Source organism: Castor canadensis, chromosome 4 (genome assembly GCF_047511655.1).
Source record: "Castor canadensis chromosome 4, mCasCan1.hap1v2, whole genome shotgun sequence".
In the NCBI taxonomy this organism is placed as follows: Eukaryota; Metazoa; Chordata; class Mammalia; order Rodentia; family Castoridae; genus Castor; species Castor canadensis.
In genome coordinates this window covers 30,525,792-30,544,601 of record NC_133389.1, presented here as the reverse complement: position 1 = coordinate 30,544,601, position 18,810 = coordinate 30,525,792, and the positions used below count along the sequence as shown (strand labels likewise).

At 39.9% G+C, this 18,810-nt stretch overlaps 1 protein-coding gene and 1 long non-coding RNA gene across 2 annotated transcripts in view; one reads left to right on the top strand and one right to left on the bottom strand.

Annotated features, from left to right (window-relative positions):
• Window positions 1-18,810, top strand: part of Slc14a2 (solute carrier family 14 member 2) — a 445,690-nt gene that overhangs the window by 41,107 nt on the left and 385,773 nt on the right. The window lies entirely within an intron of this gene.
• Window positions 8,046-17,126, bottom strand: LOC141422336 (uncharacterized). Its single transcript, XR_012446885.1, has 3 exons — window positions 16,718-17,126; window positions 15,155-15,319; window positions 8,046-9,323 (listed from the first exon to the last, which is right to left on the bottom strand). It is a non-coding gene; the product is annotated as an uncharacterized lncRNA (long non-coding RNA).

The window sequence follows — 18,810 nt, the reverse complement described above, 5'->3', positions numbered from 1 at the left end:
TCTTGCAATTGTCTTTAAAACAGTGGGAAATGTTGGGACCCCCTTATTTTCATGCTAAGAAACAACTATCTTCCACTGAGACTTATCCATCAATGGACTCTGAATGTTGGTGTGGTAGAGAGCTCAGGTTGCTGAAGTCACTAATGCAGAACCTGGGTGACCATGTTTTTTGCAGAGTTGCAGACAGACTTCCTGTATTATTCAAGAGACTCTATCAGTCTCTTGAATGCTCTTAAGGGCATCATTCTCCTAATCTAAACTTACATAAATAAAAAATATATTATTAGAATGCTATCCTTGTTCAGGGTGAGCGAACCCTCACAAACAAAGCACTTCTTATATAGTATAATTTTTTGCCTTTGATGGATATATTGTCTTTTTTTTCTTGATCAGGGTAAGTGCAGAAACAGAGCATTGAGTATCCAGAGGAACTGGGCGAAACAAAACCCCGTTACCCTAGATCATGGTCTTGTTTGGGATACTTCCTGTGTGTCTTGAAAATTTTTATGAAGAAAGGATAGTGTGGCTCTGAAGAGAAAAGAAGTTAAACTATGATTGGGCCATGTGTTTGACATGACTCACTTAGTTCATAGTTTTCTTTGGCTTGCTGGGTCAATTTTTTAAGTGCCTCTTATCCTTATTGCCTCCCAAGGGTATTTCTGGGTTTCTGGATTCATTCCTAAGCACTTTTCACTTCCCACCCCACCCACTGCCCCAACCACAAGCACTAACCAATAGTCACCGTGCCTTCATGTTCCTACATGAAAAGATAATAATTGCTTCTTATCTCCACACAGTGGTCCTTGCTTTTCTTGAAGGGTTAGAGTAACCTATCGGAAAAGTAAGAAATTAGCTCATTAGAAGAATGCAATGCTACCTGGACTATTCATTGTCTAGACTGAATATGACCTTCTAGGCATCATCAAGAGGTGACTTCTTTACATTATATTCCTAGTCAGAATCAATTACTCTATTTTGAAAATTTGGAAAGATTAAGTATTGATTATTAAATTCCTTCATCTTCCCAGCATTACACAAGAATCAGATTAATTATCAGATTACACAAGAATCTCAATGAAAACTGAAGATGTGGGACTTTAGCCACTGAAGATTATTGCCTAAAATAGCTCCAAAAGGCACATGTTGCAGTTGTGAGGCAGGGAAGCATCTACTGATCTTTATGGTATGAACAAATTTCAGAAGATTACCATTTATTTCTGGCTGTGTAGAGTCTCAGAGTGTTCAAATACTCTATTTCAGAGCATTTGTTTATTGGGCATCTGATAAGTCTTTGCAAAGCATTCTATAACTAAAATAAATTTAAAATCCACTGATTTCAATCTAACTCCCTTATTTCACATTTAAGAAATGAAATCTCAAAATGGTTAAGTGGCTTCTAAAACATCATATACAATTTTGGAGATGAAGCTAGAGGAATAGTAATTATTTTAGGAGGGAGATGCTTGGCTGGGTGTAAATTAGAAACACTGTCCTAACTACTTTCATTTCTGCTATTCTAGTGCTTTGGCTTATGCTTTGTGTTTCCACCACAAATCAAGAATGCTCTGTCCTGGACCTTCCTTGGTCAGTCAATTTCTTTCCTCTGTTACCTGCTGTGAAGGCCTACCTTTCCAAAAGTTACCCAGAGATTCTAGAATCCAACTCTATTTCTAATGGAATGAACTACTGAGATAAAAATTCCTTGTTTTTATTATTAAGCTTTTTAAATTTTCAGAATGCATGTTTCTATCCAATGCCTTAGTTAGTTCTTACAACACCCAGTGAGACAGATCAAGTAACAAAGTACATTTTACAGATAGCAAAGTATTAGATAAATGTTGAATTTATTTTTTAGTGAGAAAATTTGGTTACTATTTTATTGTATACACAGGCACAGAAAGACCTTCAAATTGGGCTCTTTCTTGATCAAACAAGTGACCTTTCTTAATTAGGCAAATGTAATGCCCTTTATATTCTTTCTTATCCTGTAGCATGCTTGGTGGAAAAGAGAAAAGTAAATTTGTATAGATGCTAAGGGGTCCCCTGGGAGGCCAGGGAGACTCAGGTTCTAAACATTCTCTTAGATATGATAGCCTGAGTTAGTTCCACTGATGCCTGTTGGTGCGAAGACACTTTTACCATCTGGAACTATTGGTTTGGTCTCAACCCTAGGGCCTGAAAATATTGGGGGAGAGCTCAGAGATCACTCTGGTGGATACCTGAGTGTAACCACTGACAGCTTCCTACAAGTGAGAAGACCACTGCAACCAATAAGAGGAACTGGACTGGAAAGGGCATTGGCTCAGCTGTACAAGGAACATAAGCGACTGTGTGCTGCAGTACTATTTCATCAGCAACACCTCAGGTGACAATGGAAACAAAGGCAACCAGGGACCACAAGGGATGCAACAGGACTACCAAATGTCTTCTTATTAATACTGAGAATAAAGATTGGGCTTAATGGCAGTCTTGGATAAGTAAAGAAGGTAAAGACTCAAGAGAGGGACGCTAGCCCCTCTGTGAATTTGAACATATAGGATGCCCAGAAGGGTGTGTCTGCCTACCAATAGATGTGGTTAGGTAGAGGTGCTAGGTGAAAAGTCTAAGGGTTTTGTCAAGATCACATGGTGAGGCAGAACCCAAGGCTCCCCACTTCCTTTCCCAGTACTGTGCACATTTTCCAGTCAGTCATTCCTAATGTCTCTCCCTTTACCACGCTTCCCATTTCTTATGCCTATGAGTGGACATGTGACCTTGGCATGGTGGCAAGTCATAAATCCTCCTGAGTCTCTCTCCAGCCATGCATTGGCTGTTTCCCATCTAATTCTTCATACTGTTAGGGACAGTTCTCGGAAACTACTAGATGCGTCATCTAAGGGTGGTGAGGCACAGCGTGGAATGCTGAGAGCCTCTGTCCTGTTTGTGGAGGTCTGCAGGTAAAAGATGGTTCTCCTCTCCAGACCCTTCCCTGAAAGGCTGACAGTGAGATCAGGAGCACCTTAGGTTTCAGCAGAGTCTGCAGGGCTCCAGGGAGTGCCTTGTCCTGGCTCCTGCAGACTTCCATTGTGGTTAGTAGTATGCATGATAATGGCAGTATAGTCCTTTTCCCTTGAAGATAGCTTTTAAATTTGCTCTGTTGGCCTCTTGATGAAATAGCTTCATGCATATTAATGACATCTTTTATTTACTGAGCAGGACCATTAAGCACTTTGAAATACCAGATTCCACCCAAGGTCTCCAGGGAGACAGGCCAATATCTCTAAACTTACTGGATGAATGGGAAACTGAGGAAACAAAAACAGCCCAGTAGCTTCCTGAAAGCAATGTAGAGAGTCTCTGAACTACATATGCTGTCTGCCTAGCAGATGGTCCTGGCCTTGACTGGACAGTATTATACTGGACTTCCTGCATGTCCTTTCATTCTTGCAACAATTTTTATTGTAGAGCACTTGCCATGTGTACAGCACTGGACAGGGCACTGAGTGTGGAGGAAGATGAATAGAAGACTCATAAGGCAAGAAAGGTACACCATAGGCCAGACGGTATTCAAAGAGCAGTCAAACCTCTGTAACCTAAGAGAGGTTAGAACAGGGAAAACAAGGTCCAAATGGTCATACAGCCTCACACTGTTGAAGATTTTGGGGGACTGCTACCCCTTCAGGTTCATGCTTTTTGACTCAATAACTCCACTTCTGGAGAGCAACCATTAGTAAAAGTGAGATATATACAAGTGTGTACAAGATGCACCTTGAAAAGATGTCCATAATGTAACAGAAAAAAATCTGCAAACCAACAGTTTCATTTTTATAAATTGTATGTGAGCATATTTGTGGTATTATATGCATACATTATATGTGTAGATAAATGAGGGATACAGTAGACAGATAACAGATGATGGAGAGATGGTAGATATAGATAGACAGATACGTACATACACAGATACTACGTACATACATGCATATATACATAGATACATAGATGGAAGATGACAGACAACTAAGAGACAGTTTCAGGAAGACCATGCATGCAAATTGGGGAAGGATAGAAAGAGACAGATTCTTGTTTTTGGTTCCTCATAATATTCTAAGAGCCAGATTAGCAGCGTTTTTTTGTTTGTATTTTAATATGTTAAAATAAAATATTCAAAAGTAAGTACCTAAGAGACATTGTCCTCACTTTAAGGACCTCACAGACCAGAAAAGACAGTGAAGCATTAACTGTGTTACCAGAAAGAGTAAAGACATTACTAGTCCATGAAGGGTGTTTTCTTGAAAAAGTGTACATGAGGTACAGAAGGCATATGTTGAAAGAAAGCTTCCTACCAGGAATACGGACCAAGGACTTCATTCCTCCCCATGGAGCCTTAGCTACTAGTACAGTGCCTCTTTGCATTCTGGGACCACTCTGGTCAGCTCCATCCAGCACAGAAGGAAGTCACAAGCCATACCCAGAGCCCTCAGCCTTTCTAGTTATACTACTACTTACTGTCTGTCAGTGTATGAGGGCTGATGCAAGGAAGATTTGGATAGCTTCACTGATTTGAATTTTCCCTAGGACTTTGAGTTTTTCCCAACATGCATCAAGAATGAATTACAGGTAATGTAACAGAAATTAACTTTTCACTGTGCAGTCAGCCTGTGCTCAGGACCTCTGATATAGCACACCCGTAGAGAGAAGGGCAAGCTGGACAATACTCAGTGCCAGGTGCCCACTGTGATCCTGCTGCTAACTAAAATCACACCCTTCTGGACAGAAAAGTAAAAGTTGTAAGTACAAAACATATGCAGAGTTTGAGAATGACCGAGAAGCAGACTCATTCTGACCAGAAAGCTAAGATGGCTTCACTGGGAAGGGAACACTTGCCCTAAGTATGAAAGGATTAGATTTTAATCAGCAGAGAAGGTGGGAAGGGTATCTAGGAAGGAATGCAGAAAAATCTAGCATTTAAATAGCAGCTCACACTTCAATAACTCTTACTGTGTCAGGTGCTGTTCTGAGTCCTCACCCATATGCAATGAAGTGAGACAGGTTCTGCTACTATACCTACTCTAAAGATGAGAAAACTGAGGCACAAAATGTTAAGTCGTTTTTCTAGGGCCACAGAGGGAAGAAGTGATAACAATGGAATTCAAATCTAAGGAGTTTGGCTCTAGAGTCACACTCTCTCAGAACCTTTAGTTAATGGACCACAGATAATGACGGGTGGGGGAAATCAAAGGTAAAAATTGCATGGCTGAGATCCAGGTAGTCACCCAAGGAAGATAAGTGGCTCTGCCATGTAGCAGTCCTTGGATGCTGAGTAAAGACCTGCGAATGTAAGTAGAAGGAGCTGGAAGCTATTGGACAGGTTTTTGGTAAAGGAACAATATGCTCAGTCTGCTAACTGAGGAAAATGCCTCTAGTGAGGACAGGAAGGCTGCATTTGGGAAGTGAGAGGACAAAGATTCAGAAGGAGATGCTGAGCACAAACGTAAAAGCAGATGATGGAAACGAAAGGCACTATGAGGTAAGAGGCCACCTTCAACTTGTTTCCACCTCCTTGCTGTCAGGGTTATGCCGGGAAGTGCATGGTGAAGACCGAGGTGCCCATCTGAGAATAGACACTAACCAGTAGGAGTTGTTACCTTCCAGCAGCCCTTGGCTTCCTTTTGCCTCCACTGAAGTAGCTGATCCTGTCCCATCAGTAGAGCTGGACCCCCTCTCCCAGACCCTCTCTGTGTCAGTTTAGAAATAAGAAACCTGTTAGTTCTGTGTTCTAAGTGCCTAAGCCAGTGTTTCAGAGCACCTTAGTGTACAGCAAAGTTGAAAGCAACCAGTGCAGTATTGGCCTTTCTTGCTCCAGGTTCTGGGAGAGGTGGCTGGGTCACCTCTTGGGGGTTTGGAGGCCTGGTTTGCTCTGCTCCATTTGTAATTTCCTCACACTGTAAATCGCATACATTATAGCTGGGCACTCTCTTTATGGCTTACTTTCATCTTGAAATGTTCCCGTGCTACATTTTCATGTAACTTATGCACCTAAAATGTTGTAAAAACTGCCGTAAAAGTCAATATAAATGCAATAATGTCACGTCAGTCAAAGGCAGCAGAGCAGCCCTTTTGAGCAAACAATTGAGAAACTAGAGGGAAAACTCAATTGCTCCATGTTGCAAATTGATTAAAGATATGAATCAGAAAATTAAAGGGCTTTTGGAGTTTAGGTTATTACTAACTGCTTTACTTTATGGAGCAATTACTTTGATTCTATCTCGAGTCCAGTAAAGTGACTGCCAGCATATGGTGAGATGGCGCCCTGTGTCTTTCTTATTAATGTGAATTACTCAAGACGAGGCTGAATGAATGCATACATGCATCTCAGCCATGTGAATTAAGTTCTTAAGCACCATATTTAAAACTGTACAGAAATAATTTATAGTTAGGATCACATCTCTATTATTCTGAACCTTCATCGTCTTCTCATCAGCCAGAAGGAACAATCCAATTTTCAAAGAACAGATTGTTCAACCATCACCCTCATGAGTGTATATATAGTGTATACATATATATAATATACATATGATATTCAGATATTATATAAAATATGTACAAAGAAGAATGAAGCATTGTTAGCATAGGCTAATTTGTACTTCCACCAGATTTGACTTGTCAAGCTAAGTGCTAGGATGTCATCCTCATCTGATTGTGTCAGCATCTGAAAGCCCGTAATTAGATAGCCATTCCTTTAGAGCTTAAACCTTTTTGTCCTGAGCTCCTTGTATAAGTATCATAGGATCGAATAAACTTGAGCTCAGTGAAAACCTTAGCCATAATTAATTTGGCCCTTTGGGCCTTGGCAGCCAGGAAGCTAAGAGCTAAATTTAATATTCAGTGGTAGTAATTACTCTATGCTGGATTCCTGGCCTAGCATGGGGGCCAGCACATTCAGTGGGTGCTCAGAGAAGGAAAGCAGAATAGAGGAATGAGAGGTAATGAATAATAGTCACATTTATTATTGCTTACTGTGAGTGAGAGCTTGCCTGTGTGCCAAGTGTTTCACAAATGTTACCGTAATTAATCCTAACAATAGCTTTCTCAGCTATTTTCAGGACCATTTCACAGATGAGGAAGCAGGCTCAGAGAAGTTAGCTGACTTGCCCATGTTTACCCAGCTTGGGTTTGAACAGGCACTCTTAGTCCTCACCCTAAAGGAATAATCACATGGGGGAACAGAAGGGGAGTGCTAAAAAAAGATTCAAAAAGGAAGCTAAGCTTTCCCTGAGTTAATTTAGAAATACATTATACATCAGAATAGATATTTGCTATCTCCTCCAACAGAGGAAAGTGTCCAAGCAAATAGATCTTTTTTTTTTTTTTTTGTGGTGGTGGTATTGGGGGAGGGGTCGAACTCAGGGCCCCATGCTTACTAAGCAGACATTCTACCACTTGAGCCACACCCCCAGCCCTGAGTCTTAATTGTAAGTGGATTAGAAATTTGAAGTGGTTAGTATGAAAAATGGATGGATCGGGCAGAAAGAGTATTCTTTAGCAAAAGAGGTACAAACCAAATGAGAATAAAGTGACATGATGAGTGCCCTCCTGGAAGTATCCGAGAGATCGGGCACCAGAGTAGGGGCTTTGCAAGTCACAGTTCTGTGGGCATCTGAATCTAAAGCCATTGCTGTCAGAATTCTCCTATTCAGTACATCTGTCTGCAGGCAAAAATTTGCTACCTGCGTGCAATCTGACTGGTACAGGAGTTACAGTATTTGATGTAAATTAGTTAACGAGCAGTTTGATTTATACATGTCTCTGAAGTTAGCTGGGGCCATTCTTGGCCAGCCTGCTCATTCTTGAGTGCTGACCTGGTTCCTAATTCTGCAAGGCTGAAGGCAGATTACGAAGTGAAAAGTTCACCAAGGTTAGGGAGCAAACCTCAGAGGCCTCTGGATAGTTCAGCAACCTGGGCTTTCCTCAATACCCAGGTATTGAATTCACATTTATTCAAATTTTTACAAGTTATTTGTTCTCCTTTCTTATGCAATGATTCTGAGTCTTCTGGTGGCAATTTATTTTATTTGTTTGGCTTTAGATGTGCCTTACAAGTAAACTGTTTCAGATTTTTTAACATAAGAAGTTTTGAGATAAACAGATATGTTTATCTGAGAAAAACTCTAATCAGCAAGTCCACTGGTAGGGACAGAGGAGAGAGATCATACAGTACCCCACTATGGTCAGGGCTCTGAAGGAATAACATACAGCCATGTTATAAGGTGGAAAGAAGCAGGAATAATCAGAATGATTCTAAACACCCTCTCTAAAATTTTTTGCCAAAAACTCTATTCATTCAACCATCCATTCATTTGTTCCAACCAACACTAAGAATCTGTCATAGACCGAGCCTGGCTAGGAGGGTAGAAGGTGTTAATGCTATTAGAAATGCAATCCAGCCTAGTCCTAGCTACTCGGGAGGCTGAGGCAGGAGGATCGCTTGAGTCCAGGAGTTCTGGGCTGCAGTGCGCTATGCCAATCGGGTGTCCACACTAAGTTTGGCATCAATATGGTGACATCCCGGGAGCGGGGGACCACCAGGTTGCCTAAGGAGGGGTGAACCGGCCCAGGTCAGAAATGGAACAGGTCAAAACTCCCGTGCTGATCAGAAATGCAATCCAACTCTCTCCTTGCTAAATACTTGACATTTGTGCTACATTCAGAGATATTCATGCAATTATATGATGGGTATTTTGAGTACCCTAGCATCTCCATTCAATGCCTCTATCAAACTCTTGTAAATCCTTATATTTTTGCCTTTCTCCATACCTCCTTTCTGCAGGGGCACCAATGAGAGCATAGTATGCAGAACAACAAACTTTTCATTGAAGTTTCTAGTTTGGTGAGAAAAGTGTTTGAGGTTCAGAATCTGAGATTTTTTTGTAGCTCTCAAATCATTTTGTAACCCCAGCTTACTATTGTTTTACTAGTTTTTGGAATGTACTTGGAGATTTTCCCAGGACCTCATGGCAGGTGGAATTTTTGATATCTGCATTGTGTTTTAAGTGCACAGTCACTGAACATTTTTGTTCTTTGTCACCACCCCTGTGGATCTTTTTTTCCCTTTTTTTCTTCTTGTGTCTTGAATTTACCAGAGCTCTGTGCAGATAATTTCGTCAGGGATTTTCTCAAGAAACAGAACCTATTGACCATTTGGAGCTTCAGGAAGCCTTCAGAGTATCTTGTCTTCATGCTGGTTGGTTGTTGTACCCACTTGGTCTTTACTTGGTGGCTACAGCTAGCTGCCAGCTGCGCAGGTAGTGATGAAGAGGAGTGTTCGGTAAATTCTGCCAGGTGCTCTGTGGACACAGTATTAGAACAGAAAAGAAATCATTTCTACACAATTTAATCATTCCTTCAGAAGCTACTCATTCGCTCATTCATTCATTTCCCATCATCAATTCCTAATTATCCATTCGCTCCTTTGACCATTGACTGACTTCTGTTGAATGCTATTGTAGTTAAATACAAATTGGTGGAAACTTCACACTCTTAGACTTTGTATATTTTTTTCAAAAACATACACTTTTGTTTTGCTCTTAAAAAAGATACCTTAAAAAGTTAGTCATGCTTTCCAGAAGAGCTTCTGCATGGATTATTATTGAATGGTGTTATGATCTGAATTATGCCTCACTCCAAAATACGTATGAAGTCATAACTTTCAATATGGCTATATTTGGAGGTAGGGTATTTCAGGAAGTAATTAAAGTCTAATGAGGTCATAAGGGTAGAGGCCTAATCCAATAGGACTTTTGTCCTTATAAAAGGAGGAAGAGACACCAGGAGTATAGTCATGCACAGAGAAAAGGTGATATAAAGATGCAGTAAGAAGGCAGCCATCTGAAATCTCAGAATCGAGGACTCAGAACAAACCAAATCTGCCAAGACATTAACCTTGGACTTCTAGCCTCCAGAACTGTAAGAAAATAAATTTCTGTTGTTTAAGCCACTAAAACCATGATATTTTGTTAAGGAAGTAGTAGACTAATACAGACACTAACAAGGAATAATATATCATGGTTCTAGATCAGAAGAAACATAATACTAAATAATACATAGTTTACATATAACAAAGCATTAGTGCCTTACAGTAATATACAATTTAAGGTGTCTCTTCATAGGCTTACTCATTTTGAACCTCAGTAGCATTGTAAAGCAAAGAATAACTATTATTACGCACTCCCAGTTTCACAGAGGAAGAAAATGAAGTTTAACAAGGATATGTGACTTGTCCAGTATTTTCCAATCTGAAAGAAAAGAAACTGGAAATTGAACTCTTTAGACCACAAAGGACTGCCATACTCACAGTGACAGAAGAACACTTGTGATACAACCCAAAAGTGGTTTTCAGGGCATTGGGTTGACAGAACATCAAGTTTAATGTATAGGTGTTTGGCATCCTAACCTACCTCCTTCAGTTTAAATAAGCCCAATATAATGCTTGTATTCAAACACAAGGTAAACTCCAAGTCTATTTCAACATTGTGAGCAAAACTACTACCTTATTTCAAAGGCTATTTAAGCAGTAAATTCCCCAGTACACTTACAGTTTAATTTCTTTCTTTAGAAAAATTGATTTACACACGCTTCCCATAAATTTATCCATTGTATAAAAAGATACTACTGTATTAGAATCAAGCACACAATGATGAAGAGATCCTGATAAAGAGATAATGGCTTCTGGCTTCCTTAAGTGGATTGTGGAGAGCTACAACTCTGACCTAAATATTCTCTGATTATGGCCCCAGTTACTTACTTGTCTTAAGATTTAAACGTGTGAGAGAGATTTGTGTTACAAATACTTGTGGGGCCTAGAGCAGTGGTTCACACCTGTAATCCTAGCTACTCAGGAGGCAGAGATCAGGAGTTTTACAGTATGAAGCCAGGGCAAATGCTTTCCACCTCAAAAATACCCAACATAAAAAGTACCGGTGGAGAGGCTCAAGTGGTAGAGCAACTGCCTAGCAAGTATGAGAAGCATGAGGCCCTGAATTCAAACCCCAGTATCACTAAACAAACAAACAAAAAAATCCTCTGATAAGCATGTATATTCTATCCTTCTTCTACAAGTATTCCTTTTTCCTGCTTCTTAAACAGTTCAACTAGGATCCTGACCCCTGAGCAAGCAGGCCCATTCTGGAACCTTCCTCTGCTCATATCAGTTGATCATTCTAGTAATGTGGACCTGCTTTAGATTAAAATAATCAAAGTACTTACTCTGCATATTTAAACTTCAGCTCTAAGGCATTGGAGTTCTAGGCAACCAACCATTCTTTGATGGGAGAAAATGGAGCTGACTCAGGCAGAAACAAAAATGAAAGAGCAAGAGAAGGTGGTGGAATTTTAACTACTGATTCCAAGAGTCCCTGGGAACCAGAAACCCATGTTTTTCCTGTACCCAGTTGAGCTAATAAGTTTCTTGTGTGCCTAGGACCAGCTCAGGTAAAAATTTTCAATTGTGAGCAAAAGATCCCTTTGGATCAGTGAAGTTCCATGGACTTATACCCAATAATCTCTTGAAAAGTTGATCACAGTCTAGATTTATGCAGTAAATTTTTAGCTGGCAGGGCTCATTGCATACAAAAGGAACAAGAGATAGGACAGTGGCAAAAAGAAACATCCTCTCCCAGTCTAGCCAAGGATAACCTTTGCTGCAGAGAAGAAAACTCTTCCAACCCAGAAAAAGGTCTCAGTCACGACCACACCCATTTTCTTCCCATCACAGTTAAGTTTTGGTTGCTTTGATTTGAGTTTTATTTCTAACTTCTTGAGGCTCGTGAAAGACCCTAGTCTTTTCTTCAAGGCTCTATCCCTGGGAGAAAGGGATTTGAGCTTTATTATTCTTATCCCAGAGAAGAACTGGAGGAGCTGGCCTTATCCACCCAAAGATTGAAGCCCTCCTAAGCCCTTCCTAAGCCTTCCTAAATCCTAGAATGTGGGACTAAAAAAATTGGTTGAGCTTGTCCAAACAAAGTCTCAATTTCCCGACAAGCAATTGGAGCTTGGGGTTATGTGTGGAGGTAGACTTCAGACTCTTTTAAGGGCATTCAGAGACGTGGTTCTCCAGCCAATCAGCATTCAGGAAATGTTTATCAGTTCTGACAGCCACAAGTTCCACCCTGGCCAATTTTAGCTCCAATGACTGGAAATGACTTAGATGTTTGAAATTCTGTAAAACACAGGCTAGTTTTGAAATGGAGCCACAGAATTACAATGGTATTCTGGCTTAGCTCTTAAGCAATTTAGGTCAAAATCCTCTCTCTTCTGAACAAGGAGAGCTTCCCTGAAAGGATGGGTGATAAATTTTCAATAAATCTGCTGGGTGGCGGGAAATGAGAGAATTTTGTAAAAATGATTTATGAATCTGACTGAAGTGATATTTTCATTGCTGTCCACTTTCCATAATTTTTCTCTTTTACGTTCCCTTTATTGTCTTTTCAAGGAAATAGAAGACAGGATCCAGCATCCTTTGAGAGATGCCTCCAAGATAGCAGACATAGGGCCACATAGATGCATATGTCTGTTCGCATATGTAAACAATTTCTCTTGGGAGTAACTGATAACTTTATTTAGAAATCTGCTTTTCTTAGTACCAATAGAGCAGGAGATATTTTACTTAAGGACACTTTTTGAGATGTTTTCTCCTATTTTGACCTATTTTTTAAGTTAGTGAGGGGAAGTAATTTTCATCTATCCATCTATTTGTTCATTCATTCACTCCTTCATTCATACTTTCATTTTATTTTATTTGGACTTAGCCACATCCTTGTGATATTCCAATAAAGAATTAAAGTTGTAGTCAAAGCTGAAGTTTTAGTTTCTATCTGCCCTGCATGGATAAGCAAGGGAATATTGTTAACTGTGTATTCACATGCATATGTGCTTAACACTCACTGAGCACTTATTTTGGGTTTGTGATATTTGCCTTATAAGCATTGTTTTTTTAAATCTCATCAAAAATCTTGAAGCAAATATTATAACACTTATTTAAAAAAGATGTAATTAGTCTCAGAAAAGGGGTGAAACTGACTTTCGTCTCAATGAGAGTGTGACCACTAAAAGGCCACCTGGCCTTTCTGGTCTTTGCCTCCTGTTCGTCCAATAACAGTCTCCCTCCTTCCAGCTGCAACACTGGCAGCAATGACTTTCATAACAAATTGAGAAAATGGTGAATTTATTCTGTGAATCAGAGTTATAGTCGATAACTCAATGGACCTAATAGCCTCCTGAAGAAAAGAAGAATACTTACTAAGGCCAAATCTTGGATTTGAAATAGAAAACAATGCACATGGAAATTCAGACAGTATGATTTGCTAACGAGCACTAATGACATGGCTGAAAGTGTGGTTATTGTAAAGAAATAAGTGACTAAAATCACCAGCAGGCGTTTAAGGAGGTCCACATGAGCATCTGTGTTAATATTTCTTTGCCCAGAACATTAGCTCCAATTTGATCTTGGGATTCAGATCATGAACGTCCCTTAACAAATACCCACACCCGCATGGACACATTTGAAAGGACATTTTTAATTTGCTCTTATTTGATATTTTAATCTTGTTTTTATCCCATGACCACTTGATTGTCATACATGACCTACTTCTTTACCCCTTTACTCATTATTTCCTCTTATTTTCTACTCTTCTCTTTTTCCCTTTGCCTTAGTTTTTCTATGACATGGTTCTTCTCATGTCTAGAGTTTTCCTTCTCTATCTTTACTGTACTTATTTCCCCCTGTTCCTAGTTTTTAAATATTTTTCCCCTTTCCCTTGTTACCAAAGCATGAACTGGGTCCAGCTAGGCTTTGACCTGAACCATCTGTGAAAAACCCAATTGCTGTCTTGGGCTTGAGAAGTGGCCCAGGAGGTCAAAAGGGCCAACCCCTACTGTACTTGTCACAAAAAAGAAAAAAAACTTGTCCTATAACTAAATCTTCTGCTTAGTTGCTTTTTTTTTAAGCTGTGACACATCTTGAGGGAAGAAAGAAGTGCTATCTTTATAGCTCTGTTTCCCTGAATTGAAAGCCAGTTGTGAACATTACTGGAAACCTTGAAGATGAGATGCCTGAGGCTAGTTAACTGGGAAGACTAGCAGGTCCTACCAGAAATAACATTCCCAGATCTTCTGAAATAGGTAGTAGAGGCTGCAGAGAGAGGCTGCAGAGGAAGCCGGAGGAGATTAAGCAAAATAAGCTGTCATATCTTTTGGAGTTGAGCTTCCTTTTTTCCTTCTCTATGTCTCTCTCCCTCCCTCTCTCTCTCTCTCTCTCTGTCTCTGTCTTTCTCTTTCTCTGTCTCTCTCTCTCTCTCTCTCACACACACACACACACACATGCACACACCCTCTCCATTTATGCTGCTCATTTTTAAAAATCTCATCATGTACTTCTGTTGCACACTCTTGATTTAGAACCACTTTTCTTAACCTAAAGCCCTTTCCACAGCACCTAAACATGGTAGGAGTTCAAGAAATCTGTACAGAAAAAAAAAAAATCAAAATCAGCTTGGGATTGGGGTCAGGACTTTGGACTAAGTTCTGGCTCTTCCAGTAACTAGCCAGGAACCCAAATAAAACTGCTTAACTTTGTAGTTCAGTCTCCTTTCTATAAACAGAAGCTTAATTATCTTAATTATTTTCAGCTCCATCATTCTAGGAAGGAGTGTTTGTGTGATTCTGAACATAAAATTTTGAAACATTGGGTTAAAATCAGGTTTGAGAAAATCTTTTCATTTAGTTGTAGACATTCAAGAGAAATCTTGCTCAGAGAAATTTCTCACTACTCTCAAGGAACCCCAGTTGCTCTTCCTGTCAGAAAGCACTAATTCCCTTGTGTGTGCATTTGGAGTCTCCGGATGGGTAGTGTACTCATTTCCCAGGATTAAGAAAATCTTGCATTCTAAGTAGTTTATAAACATACATTCAAGCTGTCAATTCTGGAGACTAGAAGTCCAAGGTCAAAATGTTGTCAGAGTTGTTTCTTCTGAGGTTCCTCTCCTTGGCTTGCAGATGGCCAACTTCTCTCTGTATCCTCAAATAGTCTTCTCTCTGTATGTGTGTTCTGATCTCTTCTTCTAAGGACACAGTCACATCAGATAAGGACCCACCCTAAATGACTTCATTGTAACTTAATTACCTCTTCAAAAATCATGTCTCCAAAGATGGTCATATTCTGAGGTACTGGCGGTTAGGGCTTCAATATGTGGATATGACGGAGGCACAATTTAACCATGACATGTAGTAAATAAGGTATCTATGCAAATCACCTCCAGTTAACAATGGTGGCAGAGTCTCTCCTGGTCTGGAGTTTGAAGAAACAGAAAAATATTAGCTTGTAGAACATTAAAATCATAGTGGAGGAAATACATATTTCTTCAGTTTCCTTATGCAACAGTGTTCCCTGGAAGACTCTATTACTGATAAAAGCCATTCTGAAATAGAAAGCTCTTAGTCCCCATCACACCAAGGATGTACTGAGTCTCATGCCAAGCTCTGGATTGGACAGTCTGTGCCCTCTGAGCAACCAGAACAGAACCATAGGCTTATTTTAGTTATGAAAAAAACTAGAAATTGATACTATCATAACAGAAGATTTCAAATCTACTTTCGCCCATGATTAAGATAGTGAAGATGGAGGATGAAAACATAGAATATTGAAAGCACACAGAGGGACCATAGAAATTATCTATATCTGTTTTTCCTAAACTTTTTCCCACCAATAATTTTTTTAAATGGGGACTCTCTCAGGCTTTCCAATTTTTACCCTGCCAAATATAGACATTAAAAAAATAAAGACCATATGAGTAACAAAAAGTTTGAAGAATAGAATCCATACCAACAAGAGACATTTAAGTTGATTATTTGGTTTTAATAAGCAAACAAAACAAATAAAAAAAAAAACTTTCTTCCTTACACATCTGGCCTCATCCTGACAAGAACTTAAGGCATGGATTAGGCACATGTATAGAGAGATGTTTGCAACTGTTAGTACTCAAATGTGAACAAATTCAGACTCTCCTGAACCCAGTCTGAGAAACATTACATAAAAGTTAAATGTTTTCACTTCAGGTTTTATCTTCCTATCAACACACTCAAAGAACGCTAATGCCATGGAGCACATTTTCTTTTTTTTTTTTTTTTCATTTTTCTTTTATTATTCATATGTGCATACAAGGCTTGGTTCATTTCTCCCCCCTGCCCCCACCCCCTCCCTTACCACCCACTCCACCCCCTCCCGCTCCCCCCCACCCCCTCAATACCCAGCAGAAACTATTTTGCCCTTATTTCTAATTTTGTTGTAGAGAGAGTATAAGCAATAATAGGAAGGACCAAGGGTTTTTGCTGGTTGAGATAAGGATAGCTATACAGGGCATTGACTCACATTGATTTCCTGTGTGTGGGTGTTACCTTCTAGGTTAATTCTTTTTATCTAACCTTTTCTCTAGTACCTGTTCCCCTGGAGCACATTTTCTAAGTAAGAAATCTCAGTGGAGAAAAGTCACAGGAATTAGAAGGTATGATTGAGCTGGAATATAGAAAATTCTTTTTGCATGTGTCCTTCCATTGTACACTTAAACACTAGATTTGAGCATTTCTATAGCTAGGCCAACACAAGGAGCCATTTAGAAAGGATTGGGAGTTGGTATGGTCAGGGAACAAATCAGTAACTGATGAAGCAACAAAAGCTGAGTTCTTTTACCTTGCAGTCTTTTTCTGCTCCTGTTCCAAATCCCTTCCTTTAACTCCATGTTGTTAGGCTTGAGCAGCAGAATCAACTAGGAGACGTTGTTAAAACCAGATTGTTGGGCTCTACATCCAGAGCTTCTGATTCTATAGCACAGAGTAGGGCCCCCAAATGTGATGTGCAATTATGTTCCCAGGTGATCTGATGCTGCTGACTGGAGGAACACCCTTTGGGAACCTTTGTTCCAACAGTCTGATAAGGGGAACATTTTGATGGCCCAGTTTGAGATATAGAAAAAAGCCAGTGTAGAGATCTACAGTACAGTGAAAGGAAGATAGAATGTAGACCAAGAAGCAGCTCAAAGCGATCCATGTGAGAAATGAACAGATTACTTTTACATAATACTTCTTAAAATAGTTTCTGTCTGCATTATGCTTCATGCTTTGAAAACAGACATTCATTATAACTTTAAAAGTCAAGTGACTTCAAAAAAATTTAATTTGAAAGCACAGAGCCCAGGCACTTTAAAATTTGGTGAGTATGCATGATTTACCATCAGCAGCTGTTAGGAGGATAATTAAAGATTAAATTTTTATTTAATCATTTTCAGATATGAATACACTTCCTCTTTCCCCCATCCCCACCCCAAGCCATTTGAAAAATGATTGACTCTCAGTAACCAAGTATTATCTTTAGAGAACAAATAGATTTACTTCAATTTTGTAAACTAGTTAAAGTGATTTAAGAAATATTTGATCTAATTCCTATTTCCCAAATTAAATTTTCATAGTGAATATGTTTTTTTTTTAATCCTAGAGTTCTTCTCACGTATCTGAATGAGTGAGGAAATTCTACTCCATGTCTAAAACGAAATCCGAACAAATTATATCTTATTTGTATCCAAGACTTGTTCGAAATTGGTGGGAAGGGAGGGGCACTATGGGGAAGTCAGATTCTGTATAGAATTACAACATGCTAGAAGGGACCCTAGAAGTCATCTAGTCCCATAGATTTCTGGAAGGAATCCATGTGCCTAGGGTCATACAGCCAGGCAATGTACTTCCTGGGAATCTTACCCAGGTGGTCTCATTTATAGTTCAAATACTCTTTCCAGCTGGCCATGTTGCCTCCTCAAAGAACCAATAGAACTCTGATGCTGTTAGTTGGGCACATTGTCATGTCCTTACTCTGGTTTTAACCCAAAGCACTGGGACCCTAGGGAAAGATATAGGAACATAGAAGAGCTTTCACACAACCTGAAGACAGATCCTGGGCAAGTGTCACTCACTTACTGTCTCCTGCCCAGAGTCATGGATCTAAAATGTTGGAGGTCACACATATTTTAATCAAATAAGTTGAGATGCTTAAAATTTGGAAAAGGGCCCTGAGGGGAAGAGGAGAAAGATGCAAATCCAAACCATCCAACTGCATAATATGGTGAAGAGTTTGCTTCCATATATTATGAAATGCTGGACCTCAATTTTAATGCTTTGAAGGTCTTAAGGCAACAGGCTGGATTTTACTTTTTCTTTGGGAAGCATCCATATTTTTTTACCTGAATGAAGAGAAAAATACCCCTATTTGAGTATTCTAGCCCTCTCAGGAAAAATAAGGGTGGGGCCTGGGCTGTTCTGGTGGGCCTGGCTTTCAGTCTGCAGCAGGCAGAGATGGGCCAAGTGCTTCTCGCTCTTCATGGCTGTCCCAAGGAGGCTAATGGTTCTGGCAGGCTTGAGCCTGGCCCTGCCAAACCAGAGGGAAGGGCTTCCCACTGCTTCCCTGGGGCAGGACTGGGCAGAGGCCCTGATTGATTCCAGCTGTGTGGTGCCTGGCTTGCCAAGCTGCCTGCATTCCCAATGCTATCTGCAGGGGAGAGCACACCACATCTCTGCTCATCTCTTAGCTTCTGCAGTAGCCATCTTCATACATCTCTCATAATCACTTCCGTTCCTACTTCAGTCCTCTCTTTTCTTTTTCCCTCTCCCCCTTCTTGGCTTTCTCATTTTTTCCTTCTATCATGCCACCCATACTCCTCTCTGCATCTGTTTTTTCAGCTCTCCCTTTAGCCCCATCAAACCTTGCCCTTTCTCCTGCTTGGCACCTTCTCACTA